The following is a 19,018-nucleotide window of genomic DNA, read 5'->3' on the forward strand; positions in this document are numbered from 1 at the left end:
ATACTGAGCAACAGCCTGGAAACTTCACAGCAGTGATAACCCGCTATCGGGACACACCACACCTACCTGGGAATTCATACAGAAGCTATAGATAGTTTGTAGCAATGAAATATTGTTATTTATAGGCAATGGGAAAGTTTATGCTTTGTGTTTGCAACTGCACATGAGCAAATAAACAGCAAAATTGTATATTCCTTTATCCTCTTCGTTCAGTTGTTAAGCCACCAGGTTTCTTCCCCAGAAGCATGTCTGTTTCTTTTGATTTCTTGATTTAACATCTCTAACCAAGGCATCTGCCAGTTACTCCAAAAGAGTTTGGAGACCTGCTTTATACTTTCTATAACGTTTCAAAAATGTCCAAGGTGTTTCTGGGGAAAAAATACAATCCAATTCTTTTTTTCTGAGAAAGGAACATCTTGTCATTAGGAATAACAAGAAAGTCATGTTTGTAATGAATTATAGCCTACAAAGTGGCTTGAACTTTTTCAGCTGAAAGCTGCTTTGGAAGCTTAATATGGGATTAATATTTGAAGTATGCCTGGACTACCAAGAAGTTAATCGATGGAGTGTGAGCTATACCCACTTAAAAGGCACAGACATGGAAATCAGTGCATTCTCCACAAGACGCTCTTAATGATTTCCTTTCAGAGGCTGTGCACACTATCTTAATTATACAGGAGCCTACGTAAAGGTACCACTGGATTGGATCCAACAAAAGCTAAAGCAAACAATATGACAACAAAAAGGGCACTTGCGTCATTTCACTTTAGCATTTATAATACAAACAATAACTGGCAAATAAAAAGCTTCTAGCCTATGGTGTGCTCAGTAGTGCCAGTATAATTATTCCTTCACATGTAATTATTAAAACAAAGAATGCTATAACTGAAAATACTGGGACAGTCTTTCTTCCTTCATGATTTGTCTGCATAAAAGCAAGACCGCCTTTCAGCAAGGAGGCACATTTATTGTGGTGCTCTGCTGGCTTCATGAGGTTAATCACCTCTACATTTCACAGATAAGACTTTCTGTGTGATCTTCTCCTGTGTGCATGAGTGCACATGTCTACTGAAAAAAATACAGCAGAAAGGATGGGTGATAAAGCTGGCAGTGAGATTGAGGTGCTGGAGCTTGCTCTCATTAGAGATGCCATTGCTTTCTATGAAGGGTAGATTTTGAGATGCCCGGTAATGGTTATTAAAATGATCAGTTTTCCTGCATGGTAAGCCTGGTACCCTGATCAAATCCACCTTGTGAAACTAAAGCTTCTGGATCTAAGAGATCCCAAGCTATTGTTCTGGAGAACTCAATTTTAACCTGTGATGTTGGCTGTGGCCGTGCACTGTTAACATGCTTTCTCTAATGACTGAGGGGAAAAATGTCCAGATCTTTACGTGTTATTCTCTAAAAGAGTAGTGATGTGGCTTCAAATATCAGGCCACTCTGACATTCCTCTGCATATTTGATTGCATTAGGTATGTTTCAGAGACAGGCAACACCATTCAAATGTTTCTCAATATTGCTATCAAAAAAGTTATCACAAAGTTGCTTAGCACCGTGTTATTGCCAAACCATCTGGATGGTGTCAGGGGGCTTCAGAGGATGGTAGGTAGAGGAAAGTGTTCTCCCTCATCCCTTATCAGCTTTTCTTACTTTCCTCTGACCACTTTGGGGGCAGTTCCTACCCCTTGGAAACTTCAGCTCTTCATGGAGGCTGCAGTGCAGAGTGCTGTGGTGGGCTTCAGAGCCTTCTCCTTCTGCTTCTAGGGAAGAAGACCATGGTTCATGCCCCAGCGCAGCCTCCTGCACTCCATTCAGGGGACACCCAGACCTACACTTTTTGCACACGTAGCACTTTGCTGTGACCCAGTGTGTTTTGAGGAAAGAGCACCATTTTCTGTAGGAAGACAGGAGGATGCGCAGCCCTCCCTAAGCTTTGAGCGAGTCAAAAGCTCTGAAAGGGATGTGTGCATGGCAGGATGGGCACAGGTGAGCTCACAGGATTGACAGCTGTCAGCATGACAGCAGTGACACTCAATACATGTTAGAGATTAATGTACAACACTTCTGGTCCCTACAGCCACCAGAGTATGGGACAGAGGAAGGGAGGACCACAAATGGCATGTTTCTAGGTACAAAACAACTGCCTCCATTCATGGTGAATGGCAGGGCTCAGAGGGTTGTAGTGAATGGGGCTACATCTGGCTGGTGACTGGTCACCAGAGGTGTTCCTCAGGTCTTAATTCTAGGGCCAGTTCTGTTAAATATATTTATCAACAATCTGGATGCAGGAGTTGAATGCACCATTAGCAAGTTTGCTGACGATAACAAACTGGGAGGTGCTGTTGACTTTCTTGAGGGACAAGGGGCCTTGCAGAGGGATCTAGATAGAGTGGAGCATTGGGCTATGATTAATGGGATGGAATTTAACAAGTTGAAATGCCAGATTCTGCACATAGGACGGAGTAATGCTGGGCACAAGTATAAATTGGGAGAGGAGTGGCTGGAGAGCAGCCCTGCAGAAAGGGATCTGGGGCTGCTGACTGACAGTAGGTTCAATATGAGTTAGCAGTGTGCCCTGGCAGCCAAGAGGGCAAACTGCATCCTGGGGTGCATCAAACACAACATAACCAGCCAGTCAAAAGAGGTGATTATCCTACTGTATTCAGTGTTGGTGCAGCCTCACCTTGAATACTGTGTGCAGTTCTGGGCCACACGATTTAAGAAGGATGTGAAGGTACTTGAATGCATCCAGAGGAGGATAAGAAAGCTGGTGAAAGGGCTGGAGGGAATGTCCTATGAGGAGTGGCTGAGGACTTTGGTTTGTCTAGTCTGGAGAAAAGGAGGCTGAGGGGCAATCTCATTGTTCTCTACAGCTTCCTGAGGAGGGGAAGTGGAGAGGGAGGTGCTGAGCTCTTCTCCCTGGTATCCAGTAATAAGATGTATGGGAATGATTCAAAGCTGTGTCAGGGGAGGCTTAGACTGGACATTAGGAAGAATTTCTTTACTGAGAGGGTGGTCAAACACTGGAACAGGCTTCCAAGAGAGGTTGTGGATGCCCCAAGCCTGTCAGTGTTTAAGAGGCATTTGGACAATGCCCTTAATAACATGCTTTAACTTTTAGTCAGCCCTGAAGTGGTCAGGCAGTTGGACTAGATGACTGTTGTAGGTCCCTTCCAACTCAAATAGTCTATTCTATTCTATGGAAGGGTCAAAATAGTTTTAAATGTTAATAATACATTTTTTTAACATAATTCAGGTTTTCCAATGCTAGTAAAGCCTAACTGATATATGAGCAGTATTTGAAAGCTGGATTCTTGCTGTTGTCAGGAAGCTATGATTCAAGGCATATTGACCCATCCCTTCCCATGGTGAGACTAGAAGCCTGTTGAAAAGAGTGACATGCACCAAATAAACCATCACAGTCCGGTGCATCCTGCTCTAACAGCAATGGTAGGAGCTTTGGTAAAAGTATGTCACGTTCTTATCTGTTAGGTGTTGCGTTCTGTAGTATCTCCCCTGATCAAACTAACTCCTAACTTATTTACACAAAAGGCAGAGTCCTTATCTTTAGCAGGGCAGTTTTTTCTCACCCTTCCATATCCACTGCCCTCAATTTTCTACCTGTGATAATCAAACCGTTCCCATACTAAGTGATTATGTACTTGGAGAGAGGCACAGGTAGGGTACATATGAGAGCACTGGCTAACTGCAGGGAAGTGGGAAATAGGAACTGCAGAAAGACTGAGCTCTGGGGGTTTAACCAGCCTCATAGGGAATATGCAGACACTGAATCTTCCCTGTGTACAGCAAAGAAGGAAAGTTTGCCTCCAGTTGACAGCTAATTTTAAAGAGATGAGTTTATTTTTTTGGACACTGCATTTGGACTTCCAGTTAATATTTTAATCTACTAAATGGATGGGGAAAATTGCTGGCAGAGTTCAGAGTTTGGAACCACGTGAATTTGAATTAATTAATGCTCCCAAAGGCAGTATTAATTTAGCATCTAAAGGGGGCTGAGCAGATAAAGCCCTCTGATAATTTAGGACCAGAAGTCTTGAACTTCCATGTAATGGAATAATTTCTCTGGGCAGAGCAGGTTCTGTTCCCATTTATTTTTGGCGTCACGTTTACCACTACCAGTCCTTGCTATGCTCTTTAAGGAGCCGAGTTTAAAGTTAATGAGACTTCTGTGCACAAAGGGTTTGCCAGCCTGGACTGTAGACAGCAGTGAGCTACCCAATTAGTACAAAATGTGATGCTTTTGTGACTTGGCCTTCTGCCCGGTGGGAGCTACTTCTGTTGACCACATCAAATGAATTCACGTAAGTCACCGAAGAATTGCAGGCCAGGAATGGTTGTTGGTTGCTGCTGGATCAGACCAGCTTCTAACCAGTCAACTAGAGAAATATCCTGTACTCCAAGCACTGGAGTATCCGTTTATAAACATTTAAAAATATATACAACAAGATGGAGTTGTTAGACTGGAAAATCCTCTTTAGCATGATACCGTCTGGCCATTAAATGCCTACGGAAAAGGGTTGAAATAGTATAGTGACTCATCAAGGAGTTATTGAACTGTGTAAATAAATCTTTCTTTAGAATTTATTCATCAGTGTGGAAGAGCTCATGAAGTAAAACATGCTTTTTTGTCTTTAAGCAGCTTCACACAGCAAGTCTGGCCTTTACACAATTCTTTGACTATCCCTAAGTCCAGAAGTAACTTTATGTGTATTGGAAGAAAAACCCATGAGTTTCTTCCTTTTATTCCAGCTTCATTTTAGTGGGATTATAAACTCACTTTTTAAAGATAGACAAAATTTTCTTCTGCTTCCTGCTGCAGTATTCTTTAATGGACAGCCTGTTGTTGGCCAAGTGTTAGCTCAAAGGAGCTGTAATGCCTGCATCCCCTCCCTCCGTGTGGGCTCCCCCTCCCTCTTGCCTACCCACCCATCCACCCACCTACCCACCTCCCATGTTCCCACTGCCAAGGATTGGGCTGATACCAATGCCATTCTGAGTTGCATTGTTTGAACTGATGTCTCATCACTGAGTTAAGAGATTTATAGCAAGTAATGTGTATAGGCCAAGACTGTCTAGCCCATCTGAACTGTGGTTTTGCTTGGGAACTCTTACTGTTTTCCATTCAGAAATTTCTCCTGATGTTTTTTGTCCTGCCACTGGTCACAGCTATAGGATAACTTGGTCAACGCCTTAAAGTCAATAGTATTATCACTCTGGAATGTCTTGTACTTCCTAAGGAAAGGAAATGCATTAATTTTAGAGCTGAGTCAAGCCCACAAATGAATTGGCACATTGGGTAAACATCTGACAGCACATTTTTGTAACTAGCTGGTCACGCACACTGAACTGTTCAGTTCCAGATGACAAGCAAGGGACGTGTCCTCTGGGCTTGCTCAAACATAACCTTTGTGTGGACTTTGTGATGATGAGTGATTCTCAAGCTCATGTTTCATGTTGTTTTTTTAAAAATCTTAATTTCCTAAGAAAACAGAGATTATATAGATTATTTTCCTCTCCTTGCCATAATTTCTGAACTCACTGGTGAATTTCAGCCCAATTCTAGAGAGGGAAGAGGACTCAATGATGTTAACTTTTCAGTACATTTCATGAAATAGATAGTTGGACAGCTGAGTGGCAAAGGCTGCACCATGAAATTGCTCATTATTGAACAATAGACAATATACAGAAGAGAGACACATTACAAATGCTCCAATGATGGAAGATATAGTGGAAGCAAAAATATCCCACCACAAAACCTAAATCTATAGGAAATTTGACTCCCTTCATTATGGAGCTGATAAAACTTTATTTCATTGATTCATTGCAAAAAATCCATCCAGTGAGGTTTCTAAATGGATTTGGAAGGAAATGTATGGTATGTTGGTCAGACCTAGATGCGCTGGGTTCCCTTGTTTTGTCTTCCTGCAGATCACTGTTTGACAGTGGACAATGTAACAGCTACTCCATACCTCAATGCATCTTAAAAAGCTTAATTATTCTAAATATGCACAGTTTTATCAGTGATCTGAGTGAGTGCAGAAACAGGATTCAAAATATTAGCAGAGTGCTTTTGAGTGTGAAGAATAAGATAAAGAAAGATCTTTTGAGTGCAGGTAAATATCTCTCTCCTCTATTTTTCAAGGGTAGTTCCTTTACCAGCCATTTGGAACACGCTACATTTAAAACTTATGAAGAGGAACAGTATTTATAAATGAAATTACTGTCTTAAAGTTCTTCAACTGTAAAAGTAGAGCACAGAATCCTGTAGTATAGGATAGTATAGGATACAGGTGCATAAACGGACACAGTCCCAACACCATAGTCTTGTAAGGGTGGTGTTCAGAAAGGGAATGAACACAGTCACTAAAATTAGACAGCAATGAATGAGAAAATTCACAGAATCAGCTTTAAAATTAAAATGAACCACCACCTTAATTTCCTGCATCAGTGGATTTATTTCCTTAGCCTGCTCTCTTGGCAAACATATTAATGTCTTAAAAAATTGCAACTACCCACTGACATCATTCACTGACATGAAATGCATTTACATCTTGGAAGGTTTAAAGCCACTTTTACTCTCTCTTCTTCTCCATGGTGTTTGTATTTGTACATTTATGTATACTTGGCCTCAGTTCCCTCTATCTGATTTGGTGGTGCAGCTGTAATCCGCTTCAGTACAGATATCCGGCTCTTCCTTTAGAAACTTCCCCTTGCTATGCTATAGCTCTTGTAAACGCCCTGACGGAAGTGGGTTTTTTCCTCCTTCCTCCTGCTGCAAGAGGTCCCAGAAATACAAGTCACTTTATAGAACAGACAACATTTGGTTTGAAAAGAGACCAAAGAGATGTAGTTTTGCATTAACTTTAATGCATTTGTTTCTTAGCTTATAGAAACGTCATGCATATCACTCATGTATAAACAAAATGACTGGCAAAGTCGTAGAGGCTGTCCTAAGATTTTAATTTATTAGAGTAAAACTGCCAGGTTATTTTCCATCCTTTCTACTCCATATATTTGAGAGAGAACATCTGTCTGGTAACAGTGATGGTTTCAAATCAAGTATATGATTTTCCTCTTTACCAAGAAAGATACTTGAATGACACTCCAGAGGTGATTACCTTTGACTTGCAACATTTCACTTCAAATATGTAACTTTAAAAGTGAAAATTTAGAAAAAATATGAAATGCATAATATTATTGTTTCATTGCATCCCTTTTATTATTTATTGTCTTATGGCATATGTATTTTGTAGGATACAAGGAGACACTCTGTTCTGCCTTAGCAATATAGTATTCCAGTTACTCAGTTTGGTTCCTGCAAGCCATGATGATATGAAAAAAGTGAGGTTTCCTTTAAGTATGTTAACAAAATCTTCAGAGGTCTAAAATGGCAGATATTCTTGTCATGGTCAGTGTCAGCATTGAGAGAGACAAGGATCTCAAAAAGTCTAAATGAAGAAATAGATAATGGCCTACAAGCCCCCCCTCCTCCCAAAAATGAGGCATTCCCACTGACAGAGAGAAGCAGCCTACAGATGTTCTGTGGGAGAAAGAGGTGCTGGTCAGTCTCCTGCCATCACCAGAACAGAAGGACCAGGGAGGTGAGAGACACTTGGAGAAGCTGGGAAGTTGCCAACGCAACCTGAAGAAGAGCCAGCAGCACCTTCCCAACCACCATCACCTCGGAGGAGCTCTGCAAAGACTGACCTCCAGCCTTTTGCTTTCATTTGCAGCTGCAGGATGTGTTATGGTGAAGTCAAGAAAGCAACCCACCCATCCCTGCAGTGGGCAATCTGAACTAAAATATCGCAAAAGGCGGTGGCAGGCCCTTTCCCTTTGACATGGAATAGATACTACCCATGTCTGGCCAGGTTGTCTTTTTCATTTATAGTATAACAGAGGCCTCAGTAGACTTTCTTTTTTTTAGTAATCTTGGCTCAGAAAGAAATTGCTTGATTTAACAAAGTGCATTTACTAAAATGGAGCTGTGGAAACTTTAAAGGTGTACATGACACTGGGTTGTGTGTTTCCTCACGCATTCTCCTGCTCTTAAACACAGACCCTGCCAAAGCAAATAACTGCACAGTATTTATCATAGCTTTGTTACTATGCAGGACTATTTTTTGTTAAATGCTTGCTAAGGTGAGCTATTTGTTAGCTCCTCCTCTCTTGTGTCTGGAAAAAGCCAACAACATGGAAATCCAACTGTGGTCATGAAATGTTGCTAACTTGGAGCTGGTTGTCTCAGGCTCAGACCTACATTAGGCAGCAGCGTGCAGTTTCTCCCCTCGTTAAGAACCAGCTCTCACTGCCATGTGGAAGTCCAACAGAAGGCTTTTGTCTTATTGCACCTCTTCTCTAAATGCTACAGCCTTTAAAATTACTCCCATTTCTTCTGTCAAAAGAAGGCACTAGGCACATAGAGAGTTTTGCTTGTGTTTTTGTTTTGGTTTGGTTTTTGCTTTTTTAAAAATTTATTTTGGGATGTAAACCTATTCCTAATTACCCTGTCTAGGAGCTTCTGTATGTGTTACCCGCTCGCGTAGTCATAGTGTCCTCTCCACGGCAAGATCTGTGCAATGGGGCTTTGGGGACTGGTTGACAGCATGTTGTCCTGCTGCAGATGGTTGTCCTGGTGGGCTGGGCTTAGCTCTCTGCTGAGCTGGAAAACAGAGGAAACTGCTTCCAAATCCAGCCAGTCCAGACCACACCAGCACCTCTTGATCCCGTTTGCTCCCATCATCCTCCAACACTGGATGTCTGTAGCTGCTGGAGAGGCAGCAGAGGAAGAAGCCCAGGCTCTGACCATGTTACCCAAGGGCCCAGCTACATAGCTTGTAAATATTTCTTTGGTTTCCGGAGGCTTATCCCTATCCCTCCATACCATATGGAGGAACGTAGATAAATTGTGTAATCCTTCCTGAACAGTGAAGGATCTCTTGATGTACAGATCTAGCAGGGAAAGGATCTGCTCAAAAGCATGGGGAAGCCTAGCCCCCATATAGCAGGAAAGTGCTACTCACAATGCACTCAGAGATGGGAACAAGTCTCCAAGGGAATTGGTGGAAACACCTCATTTTTGTCTTTTTGAATTATGTAGGAATATGGTTTTTTAGACATTCTTGTATCTGAAAGAACCATCTGCAGGCAAAAATTGAATTAATTCCTCTTCAAAGGTTTTTGCTCTTTTAAGAACAAAAGACAGTGACTTAGTGGCATTCTTTGGGCTAAAATGCATCTGTGCATGTGTGTGTGTGTCCGTGTGTGTATTTATATGCACGTTTATATATTCAGGGCCAACACCCAGATGGCAAATGCGACAGTTCTTTTATTATTTTTCTTAAAATGTGTGTGTGTTTTTTACTGCGATGCCTGGTAGTACTGTTAATGGTGCTGTGGTTATAAATCTTCCTTTAGGAATTTATAATGTAGTATAAATCACAATTTCTCCCTTATCTAATTACTGCCTATGCATTTTTCTTTGAATAGTTTCAAAAATACTTTGGGAAAAAAGAAGTTGGTCTGATTTAAGTGACAAGATGACCTGACAGGGTTTATTTCTTTGAAGTACGACTAACAAATTATATTCTGAAGCCAAAGAAGCTTTTATTACAGAACAAAACCACTTTTTGGTTACGAGTATTAAAAGAAATAACAAGCCAGCTATTTTCCTTAGAAAAAAGTTCTACTTAATATAGGAACTGAGTGTGCAATCTTTATTCATATAGAGTCAAAGGGAACTCGCTGGGATGGTATGAAGGTGCAAGTGAGAGTGTAGTGCTGTATGCGGCAGGACTTCATTGCAGAAAGCTACTGGCTGCCGTTTACATTTCAAACATTCTCTTGAGTAAGTGTTGTCACAACAGAAAAGCAATTATGGACAATAATGTCACTACTTTGTGGATTAAGAACTCCTTAAGGATGCATTGGCACAGCAGACAGTAGCTGCTTTTAGCTTGCAACTGTTCACCCTTAGCTGTGCCAGCGAAACTGTTACTTCCCAGAAGCTATTGTGTTGCCTCCCAGACAGCAAAACAATGGCAGGGGTTAAACTTATCCCGGTCCTCCCTCCCGTCCCCAGGCCTCTCCAACAGCTCTCACCCAGACAGCTTAACCTCAAAGAGTCATTTTTAATAGACACATCTATTTATGCATATGCACAAAATAGAAATACTGGCCATTATGTCAAAGTTACGCTGTGCTAGACTCTTGCCAACAAACACAGAAAAATCAGATTTTAAGATTCCAGTACTGTAAATACACCTGTGAGGAACTTCAGCCGAAGGCCAAGCCCCAGCACGCCGTGGCAGACAGTGCGGGACACGTGCTGACCCTCTAACTCACCCCTCGGGACACCCGTGGCTTGGGACATGCTCCACGTTGGCTTATGCAAAACCATGTAGCATGTGAAACATGCCAGGCTGAGAAAATGTTGATCGTTTTGATGATCAACAAGAAAGATTCGAGTGTAGTTTGCTCTTTTTGTCAAAAATACCAACATTTAAAAATACAATTCCGAAAACATGTATGGCAATGAACACTTTTACGGACAAATGAAATACAAATACACTTTCTTTGTGCTAATGTTCTTCTGTTTTAATCTCAACACAATGCATTCAGAAAATGGGAGTGTGTTTACGAAAATGGCTCATGTGATGAGGAGAAATTAATCTTAGGAAGGCTATATATATTTAAAGTAGCGGTTGGGTTGGAGGGGTTAGGAAAAAGAAGAAATGTGTTGCTCTCATTAAGTCGAATTTTTCTTGTAGGGGAAAAACGTCACAGAAATTCCTTGATAGGTTTGAACTATAAAGCTGGAAAATGAAAGGGTACTTACTGAGCACCATTAACCTGCTCCTTCCATAGGCAGATTTGCCTTTAAACAAAAGGTATCTCATGTGCCTGCCTGTCAACACCAGCTAAACAGCCAGAGGACTCTGGTCCTTTTTGCTGTTTGGGCTTAGTAATTCAGCATCTTTTCCTGAAGATGCTGTAAAAAGACTTTTTAAAAGCTTATTTCTCCCAGGCGCCATGGCTGGAGGCGAGCTCGCCAGCCATGCAGGGTTCAGTCGAGGCGGCAGCCCGACCCCGCCGGGGAAGGAGCGGGGTCCTGCTCCCCAGGGCAGGCGCCGACCGGCCGCTCGCGCCCGCCGGCGCTGGCCCAGCGGCCACCGCTGCCAGGTCAGGTGCAGCCAAGGCAGGGCCCTGGCGCAGGGCTCTCCCTGCAGAGACCTTGGCCCGCGTTTCAGTGAGCAAGCAGGAGACAGTGGCTGAGAAACAGCTCTGTCCCCGACAGTGAAAGCGGCCTCTTGTGTGACACCTCCTTCCCAGACAAGGGCTCGTCTTTGTCTTTTGCTGGGTTTTCAGTTGATCCTGGTTGCTCGAGCACACCCTGAAGCGGATGATAGAGGCTTCAAGTGCATCTAAGATGTTAACAGGCCTTGGCTGATACTGTCGGTGTCCCTGCAGACGTCTGCCTGTGCCGGAGCAGAGGCTTACCTGATTCCACATCCCTGAAAACCAGACAGAAAGTTGCGTGTGCCCAGCCTAGCCACTTGTGTTCTTGCGCCATCCCTCTTCCCAGCACTCCAGTTCCCCGAAGAAAAAATGTCACAGATACTCTTCCGCCCGCTCTGCGCGCCTTTTGGTTTGGGAACACCCTTTGCGTGCCCACGGCCGGCGGGGCGCAGGCCAAGGAGCGCCGCTGAGCCCGGCCAGGCCCAGCCTTCGCCCCCGCGCCTGGCGCAGGCAGGGTGCCGTCCCCGGGGCCCGCAGCCCTCCCGCACCTCCCGCCCGCGCTGCCCCAGCCCCGGCCCGCCCGAAGCACCGACCCCCCCGCACCCCTGCCCCGGGGCGGCTTCGCCGCGGGCCGGCCCGGGCGGAGCGGGAGCGGGCGCGGGCGCGGGCGCGGGCGGTGCGGGCGGCCCCGGCAGGAGGCGAGCTGCCGCCGGCCCCGCTGCCATCACGTGGCCGCCGAGTTTTCTCCCCGCAGCGGTATGAGGAAGTCAGAGCCGCCGCCGCCGCCGCCGTCCGCAACCCGGGCGGGCGCAGCCTCCGCCGCCGCCTCCCCGCGGCGCGATATGTGAGTACCCGCGGGCAGCGGCACCGGGCCGCGCCGACCCCGGCCCAGCCCCCTGCCCTCCTGCTGCGCCCCGGGCGGCGGCGGCGGCGGCAGCCGGGAGGGCCCCGCGGGCTGCCGGCGGCGGGGCCGGGGCTGCCACCTGCGGGGCCGGGAGCCGCCGTCCGGGGGAAGCCGGGGGGCGGCGGTGAGTGGGCCGGGGGGCGGGCCGGGGCGTGATCGCGGGTGGGGGGGGGGGGGGCTGAGCGCGGGGCGGGGCGGCGGCGCTCCCGCGGGGCTGCGCGGACGGCGGCCCCGGACCCCCGGCGGCCCGTCCCCGGTGGCGGCCCCCGGACGGACGGCGCGGCTCCCCTTCCCTTCCCCCGGCAGGCTGGCTCGCTCCGGCGCTCGCCTCCCGGCGTGAAGCCCCCGCCGGCGCCGCCGTCCCGATGGAGGAGCCCCCGGCGGCGGAGGAGGAGTGGCAAGGGGCGACCCAGAAGAGGAAGGCCTGGGCCAAGAGCCGGGACTCCTGGCAGGCGTCGGAAGCGGACGATTTCTCGGCAGCGGCGGCAGCGCTGGCCCGCGGCGAGGAGGAGGAGGAGGAAAAAGAGGAGGAAGAGGAGGAGGAGGAGGAGGAGGAGGAGGATCTCGCCGGCGGAGAGCTGCCGCTGGCCGCAGAAGCAGGTCAGTGCCAGGGAAGGGGGGCAGCGGCGGGGCCGGGGCTGCAGCCCGCGGGCCGTGGGACCCCCGGGACCCCCGCGGGCCGGCAGCGGGGGCGGCCTCGGGGGGCCGCCCCTGCCGGACGGGCTGTTACTGACTGCCGGCTTTTCTCTCCTGCTCTGCCCTTAAGGCCACAGCGTTCCCAACGAGAAGATCGCGATATGGCTGAAGGACTGCAGGTGGGTGCTGCCGCCGAGCCTGCCCCTGCCGCCCCGCTCCGTCCCGCCCCGCTCCGGCTGCCGCCCGCGGGTGGCTGCGGGGCCGGAGCCCGCGGCCCCGCGGTGCCCACGCGGCGTGGCGGGGCGGGCGGGGCAGCTCCCACGCAGCGGAGGGGAGGAATTCCCGGCAGCGTCCTCTCCCGTGGGTTAGCGCGGGCATCCCTGCGCTCTGGAGCGGTGTTTGCCATTGGCCCCTCCTGGAGTCTGAGCGCCCTTCGGCCTCACAGGGCTTGATGCCTTCAGCTGGGCTTGCAAGGGGAGCCGTAGCGTGTGTACCTACGGCTGGAGAAGAGCTGGCTTCTGGCTCCTTTTCCCTCCTTGGTGTCTCACGTAACGAGGCTGAAGGCTTTCAACCACTGGAGGGGAACTCGGTTTAGGGTAAGGAAGGCAGCGTTACTTTGGAAGCTGCTCCGTTTCTCACCGAGGGGCTCCAGTTTAAAGCCTCCCGCTGCCTTGCCTGTTTTTTTGCTGCAGATTTAAAGAACCAGCTTACACGGCAATGGCCTCTGTGCTTAGGGGTCTTAAAGAGCGATGGCACAATTTAGACTAACTTGATTTATCCAAGTCTCTCTCCGTGTCTGCTATGTGGACTGACATCCTTAACTTGCGATGTGGTATACGTGTTCCATGTTTCTGTTCCTATTACAAAATACTTCCCTGGTATTTGGAACGGGATGATGGCATTACTTTTTCTTCATCCTGTCACTAAAAGTGTAAATGCTACATCCAGTAGCAGCTGCTTTTGTCCCATCTTTTTCTGCATTCAATCCTAGCAGCCCTTGGAGCCAGAGTTAATGGGGGGAGGCTAACAGTTAGCTTTCCAGGAGTAAACTATGGCATTTCAAGACCTGCCCTATTTGATATTTCTGGTTTCCCTCTCCTTTTGAGAGCAGCTACATTAAGATGAAAATTTACATCTGAGGTTAGCTGTGCCTTTGTGATCTTTTGGTCCAGTAAGTGGCTGAGCTGAGCTTACTCCCATAACCGCAGTGTGGGTTGCTTTATAGCTACAGGGTCGTTGGTACAGTTTTCTTCGGATATCTAAAGGCTGTGCCTTGGAGGGGGTGTTGGCAGCTAGAGGCTTGAAATCATACCGTATACCTAAAATACGATGTTCAGACCCGACAGGCCGTTATTCCAGAATGCCAGACTGGGAGAAGATTTTTCTGACTTCACCCGAAATCTGGTGACATGTTGGTCTATCAAAGTATATCCTTAAAAATAAGTGTTATGAATTCAGTGCTTTATTAGAAGTATTTTTTGAGCGGGGAGGGCAAAAAATGGAGGAGTGGAGGGGGAAGAGGCCCCTGAGGGAGAAATTCTTCCTAATGCTGCAGTGCCAGTTCTCTCCATATCTGCAGGATTTCTGTCTAGAACCTTCCCTGGTCCTGTGATCCTTACCATTTCCATACAGAATTTAAGGAATAGCACAAAACTGCAAACTGACAATGTGAACATCTAATAGATGGTAACGAATCTTGAGTAATAGCACGAAGCTTGCAGTTTTATTCCTGTGCTCTGGTAACTATCTGTTGTTAAAACTAGCACCAAATGCTTCTGTGGAATGTGTTTGCATCTCTGGCAGTTGATTCCCAAAATATGGGAATTTTATTTTACACTCTGTTTCCATATTTTACACATAAGGAAATAAAGCATGAGTTTATCCTTTTGCTAATACAGAGATGCAAATTTACTTAATGCATGTTTGTGAAACCCACTGTGGCCCTTCCACAGAAGTCTTTTGAAGTACAGCTGTTTACTGTTGTAAATCTTTTCAGAAGAATCTTGTGTTCTCCCCAGAAAGACAAAATTAGCATTTTTTTAAAGATCTCCTAAACCAAGCTATTCAGACTGGAGTTAGCCTCTGGCTTGGTGATGTGCAGAGTGCATGCATATATGGTTCACATCTGGGAGGTGCGATCCCAGCTGCCTGGAGTCCCTTGTGTTTTAAAACTGCAGAATGGTCTCATTTTTTGTATCTAGTATACATGCGAGCAGTCGCTAGTATGTGCAGTAAAATGATAGTCAACTTGCACTGTTATAAAGTGACTGTATGTACAAAACCCCTGAGCTGATTGTCTCTTGATAAGAATTTATATTGGAAAAGAGGGCAGCGTAACAGATGACAGAATAGCCCTTAAGATACTACAGTGCATTGTTTAAAAAAGAAGACTTTAAACCAACAGTTGTTGTGAAATTTACAATTGTTGTCATCCCTGAAAATTCTTATTTGTTTAATAACACTGTTTTTGCTGTGGAGCTTTGATTGCTACTAAGTGTGGGCAACATACGCAGACTGAGCTTAGGTTTCTGGTCCGTTGCACAACCTCATTCTTACAAGCTATCTCTTGTTGCAAAAATATAACCATTGCTACAAGTGAACATTCAGTTGCTAAAATAAAGTATTTTCTCTGTTACATATTTTTCTAAAAGCAGTCCTTCCCATTTTGTCTGAGTTTCTATAAGCTTTTGTGAAATGTACATCAGAAGAAAACTGGCACTTCTAAAATCTCATTTTCTGGTTTGAGTTGGCAGCAGCAGCACAAAAAAAGCCTAATACCAGCCTACTGCATAAATAGATCTGCTTATAAGATTTATTCCTTTGTTAGTTTCCAAAAGCATTGACAGTGTTATAATATGGATAAAAAGAATTACTAGCTGTCCCTTGACATTCGTGTTAGTGGTTGGGGCTCTTATTACTTGGCATTGCTGTTTCACATCTGCTTTGGAGGAGAGAGGAGAGTTCCTAATATCCCATGGTATTTAACTTGGTAGACATGTTTTTTTTGGTTAGGTTTGTTTTTTTTTTTTAAATTTCCAACAGCAAAACAACAAAAAAAAGGCAAGTATGTATCACACTGTGATAAGACTTGTGGAGGTTTAAGAAACGTCAGATGTTACCCAAAGTTTCTTGTTCATTCACATTTTGGGAATTGCATGCCTTTGAGAAAGACATCCTTTGCTCTCTCCCTGGTACTTTGAAAAGGCATTTTCAAGAAAGTTTACAAAGGTTTTTAGTTTTAACTCTTGTAAAGCTAAGACAGGAAACACAAGTGTTCATATTACACTGACAGAAAAGAAGAAATTTTTGTCGACTCTGTGGTGACGTGTATTATTTTGATTGAGTATATTTAAACTCTGCCAGTAATACAGGGGATGCGGGAGGTATTTAGGAGCCATCTCCTGTAGATATCCAGGAAGTGAGTTCTTGAAATGCCTCAGAAAGGAGAGATTTTTTTGCTTCAAGTTTAAAATAAACATGGCTCCTGCCCAATTAAGGCTTTAGAAGCTGAGGTTTAAACACTTTTACAACACAGTGCAAAACCCTTGTCCCGTTCCTGAAGACCACCCTACCGCAACTGTTATGTGAGCAAACCAACCTCTGGAATGAGAGGAAGCCTTAAGGATGCATATGGTCCTCTTACCTGCTCAATAGCCATGTCCCGTGTGGGCATTGAGAGTTCATTCAGTTCTTTTGTAGCCTGATATTGAGATAAGTTATCGCCACGTATGTTAAAATACAATAATAAATGAGTGAACGCAGGTGGAAAACCGTAGGATCTCTTGATCCAGGCACATGGCCGCTTACTTGCTCTTTGCTCTGGCTGCCCTCTGGTTGCTGTTGGTCTCCCCACGCCGCTCCTCCCCAGCCACCATGCGAAGGCTGCTGGGAGGTGCTGGGGACCTGCTGTGATGAACCTCCAGCGGGGGGACCTCATCCTGAGGGCCCAGCAAGTGGAAAGGTCCCCCCAGCCCTAACCTTCCCGAGTGCGCGGAGCTGCTCTGAGACAGAGCCGGCCAATCTGGCTCATGGGCCTTGCTCGTCAAAAACAGCCTGGCACAGAAAGGCAGAGCTGTCTGTGCTGTTGTCCAAGAGAATTTTTTTGTGGGTACTCATCCCTTGTTTAAACTCATGTTGTATGTAGTTCTTAAATGCAAGTTTTTCAAAGGCAGGGGGTATAAGGCAGCTGTGCCTGCGTGCAGCAGTGCAAGCAGGGCAGCAGATAGGGCTACTTGGCTGGTAGTTGCTAACATGCTGGAGGGGTGACGGACTTAATTTCTGAAAGAAAATGCCAGCTTCAGTGATTGCTTTCATCATTTTCTGCTGCCTGGTGCGTGCAGCGCTGACCTTGGCTGTCAAAAGTCACTGCTAGCAAGTTTCCGCATCGAAAAGGTAGAGACGTGGAAGTAGCTACCAGGAAAGGAGAGGGAGAAGGATGGGAGCGCACCCGTCAAAGCCAGAGAGTAAACAACCGGCATAGTTATTACCTCAGAACATAACGCTTGCTGTAGCGTGACAGGTTTAGACAATGTGCCCTAAGTTTTTTCAAACCCTGACAGGACAGACGTGGTGAAACCTGGGAGATCTGAGCCTCGGCGGAGTCTGTCCTGTCACCCGAAACACGCTTGTCCACCTGGATGCTCTGGCTGTTTGCCTTGGCATCTCACTGCGGCAGGACTTGACTTTGCTTTGCAAAAGACACGTCGAAGTGAGCTTGCTCCCTATCAGCAGGCCACACATGGAAAGAGTGAACTCTTTTCAGAGGGGGAAAAAAAAAAATAAGGTTGTGAAGTGTAAGGCCTGTTAGAAAGCAGATGCAAACTTTCCTTGCTTGATTTGGCCATGGCACCAAAACAAATAATGTATCAGAGCACTGTTTACTTTCAGGTCTTTGGGCAGGTTTTTGTGTTTGTCTAATTAAAAACCTAAATGAAACATACATAATATAGGAATATAGATCATCTGCTTTCCCCTTCTTTATGAGTATTGTATTTCTGAATTTGTTTTGGGCTTTGAGAGTTAATGCTGCACTACTAAATATTGACAGGCCTTTGGTTAAACACATCTCAGAGACAAGATGTGGAAACATCTAGCTAGTGTCAACAACTGTAGCATGAACCCAGAGAGGGACTGGACCTGTCATTTGTGCAGTTGCTGCTGCTGCTGCTTTTGGGCACCCTGAGGTTCAGCAAATCCCCTGCCCTTCAGGGAGCAGCAATAGGAGGGATCATCCGAGTAAGAGCTAACGTGAAGGGTCTGTACAGTATCGGAACTGGCAAGTGACAGCTAACATAGCTGTCAAGATTTTTATCTTGTTCCTGATCACCAAATACAGCTTTTCACCCCTCTCTCCAGGAAGTTTTAAATGTGTAGAAAAACGGCAATAGTTTTTGTCATATAAATGAAATTTAATGAGTCCATTCAAAACCCCACAATTATTTTTTTCTGGGTGTTTTGCTGAGCAGCCCATGATTTTCCTTGAGAGAGCTGCTGACCCCGAAGCTTTGCCACTGACTGGTGTCTGAGTGTTGCAGTTATTATTAACCTGTTATGTTGTTTTTCCCTGTGAGATGTATTTGTTCAGAGGGCTGGGGATTGTTTAGGAAGTTATTGCCAGTCCTCAGATGTTTGTGCTTTCTGGGGGTGGAGGGAGGGACAGCTGCTGCTATCACAAGCTTGTTACACACTGTAAGGAAGGACATGAAGCAGCAAGTTTTTAAAGTAGTATTAATCTCTTCTGTGGTTTCAGAACGCCTCTGGGAGCCTCCCTGGATGAGCAAAGCAATCCTCTCTTGAAGGGTAAGGAAAGGCTTTACCTACTGGAATCTTTTTTGCTGGGAACTGTGCTTTTGTGGACATCACCCGAGACCTCAGCTCTTTAGCAGCAGCACAAACCACAGCCTAGTTAGCGTTGCTGAGCTATTCTCACTGTGAAGCGGTTGTGCCTGAGAAATTGGAGAAGCGGGAAAAGATCCTGAATAAGTCTTTCTGGAGTTTAGGAAGCCCTAAACCCCTCCCCCAAAATGTGCAGAACAGGGAGATTGTAATTTCCTCTCCGAGTTGGCGAGCATTAAGCAGTCTCTGCCTCTAATAACTCTGGTTGCCACACCTGAAAATTTTACTATCTGAGCAGGTCTGAATACTAAAGTTCAAAGTACAGCGAGAATGTGCAGGTAGTGACAGGGTGCAGAGGAATTACTTGCTGTGCCTGGAGTC

The 19,018-nt window shown here is 45.9% G+C and overlaps 1 protein-coding gene across 1 annotated transcript in view; it reads left to right on the forward strand.

The window, feature by feature from the left end:
* The first annotated feature begins 12,939 nt into the window (after positions 1-12,939).
* Positions 12,940-19,018, forward strand: part of ITPRID2 (ITPR interacting domain containing 2) — a 41,709-nt gene continuing 35,630 nt past the window's right edge. The window contains exons 1-2 of the mRNA XM_075710091.1: positions 12,940-12,981; positions 18,552-18,601. The gene's annotated coding sequence lies outside the window, so the exon portion shown is untranslated. The remainder of the gene's footprint in view (positions 12,982-18,551; positions 18,602-19,018) is intronic.

Source organism: Pelecanus crispus, chromosome 5, assembly GCF_030463565.1.
Source record: "Pelecanus crispus isolate bPelCri1 chromosome 5, bPelCri1.pri, whole genome shotgun sequence".
Taxonomy (NCBI): Eukaryota; Metazoa; Chordata; class Aves; order Pelecaniformes; family Pelecanidae; genus Pelecanus; species Pelecanus crispus.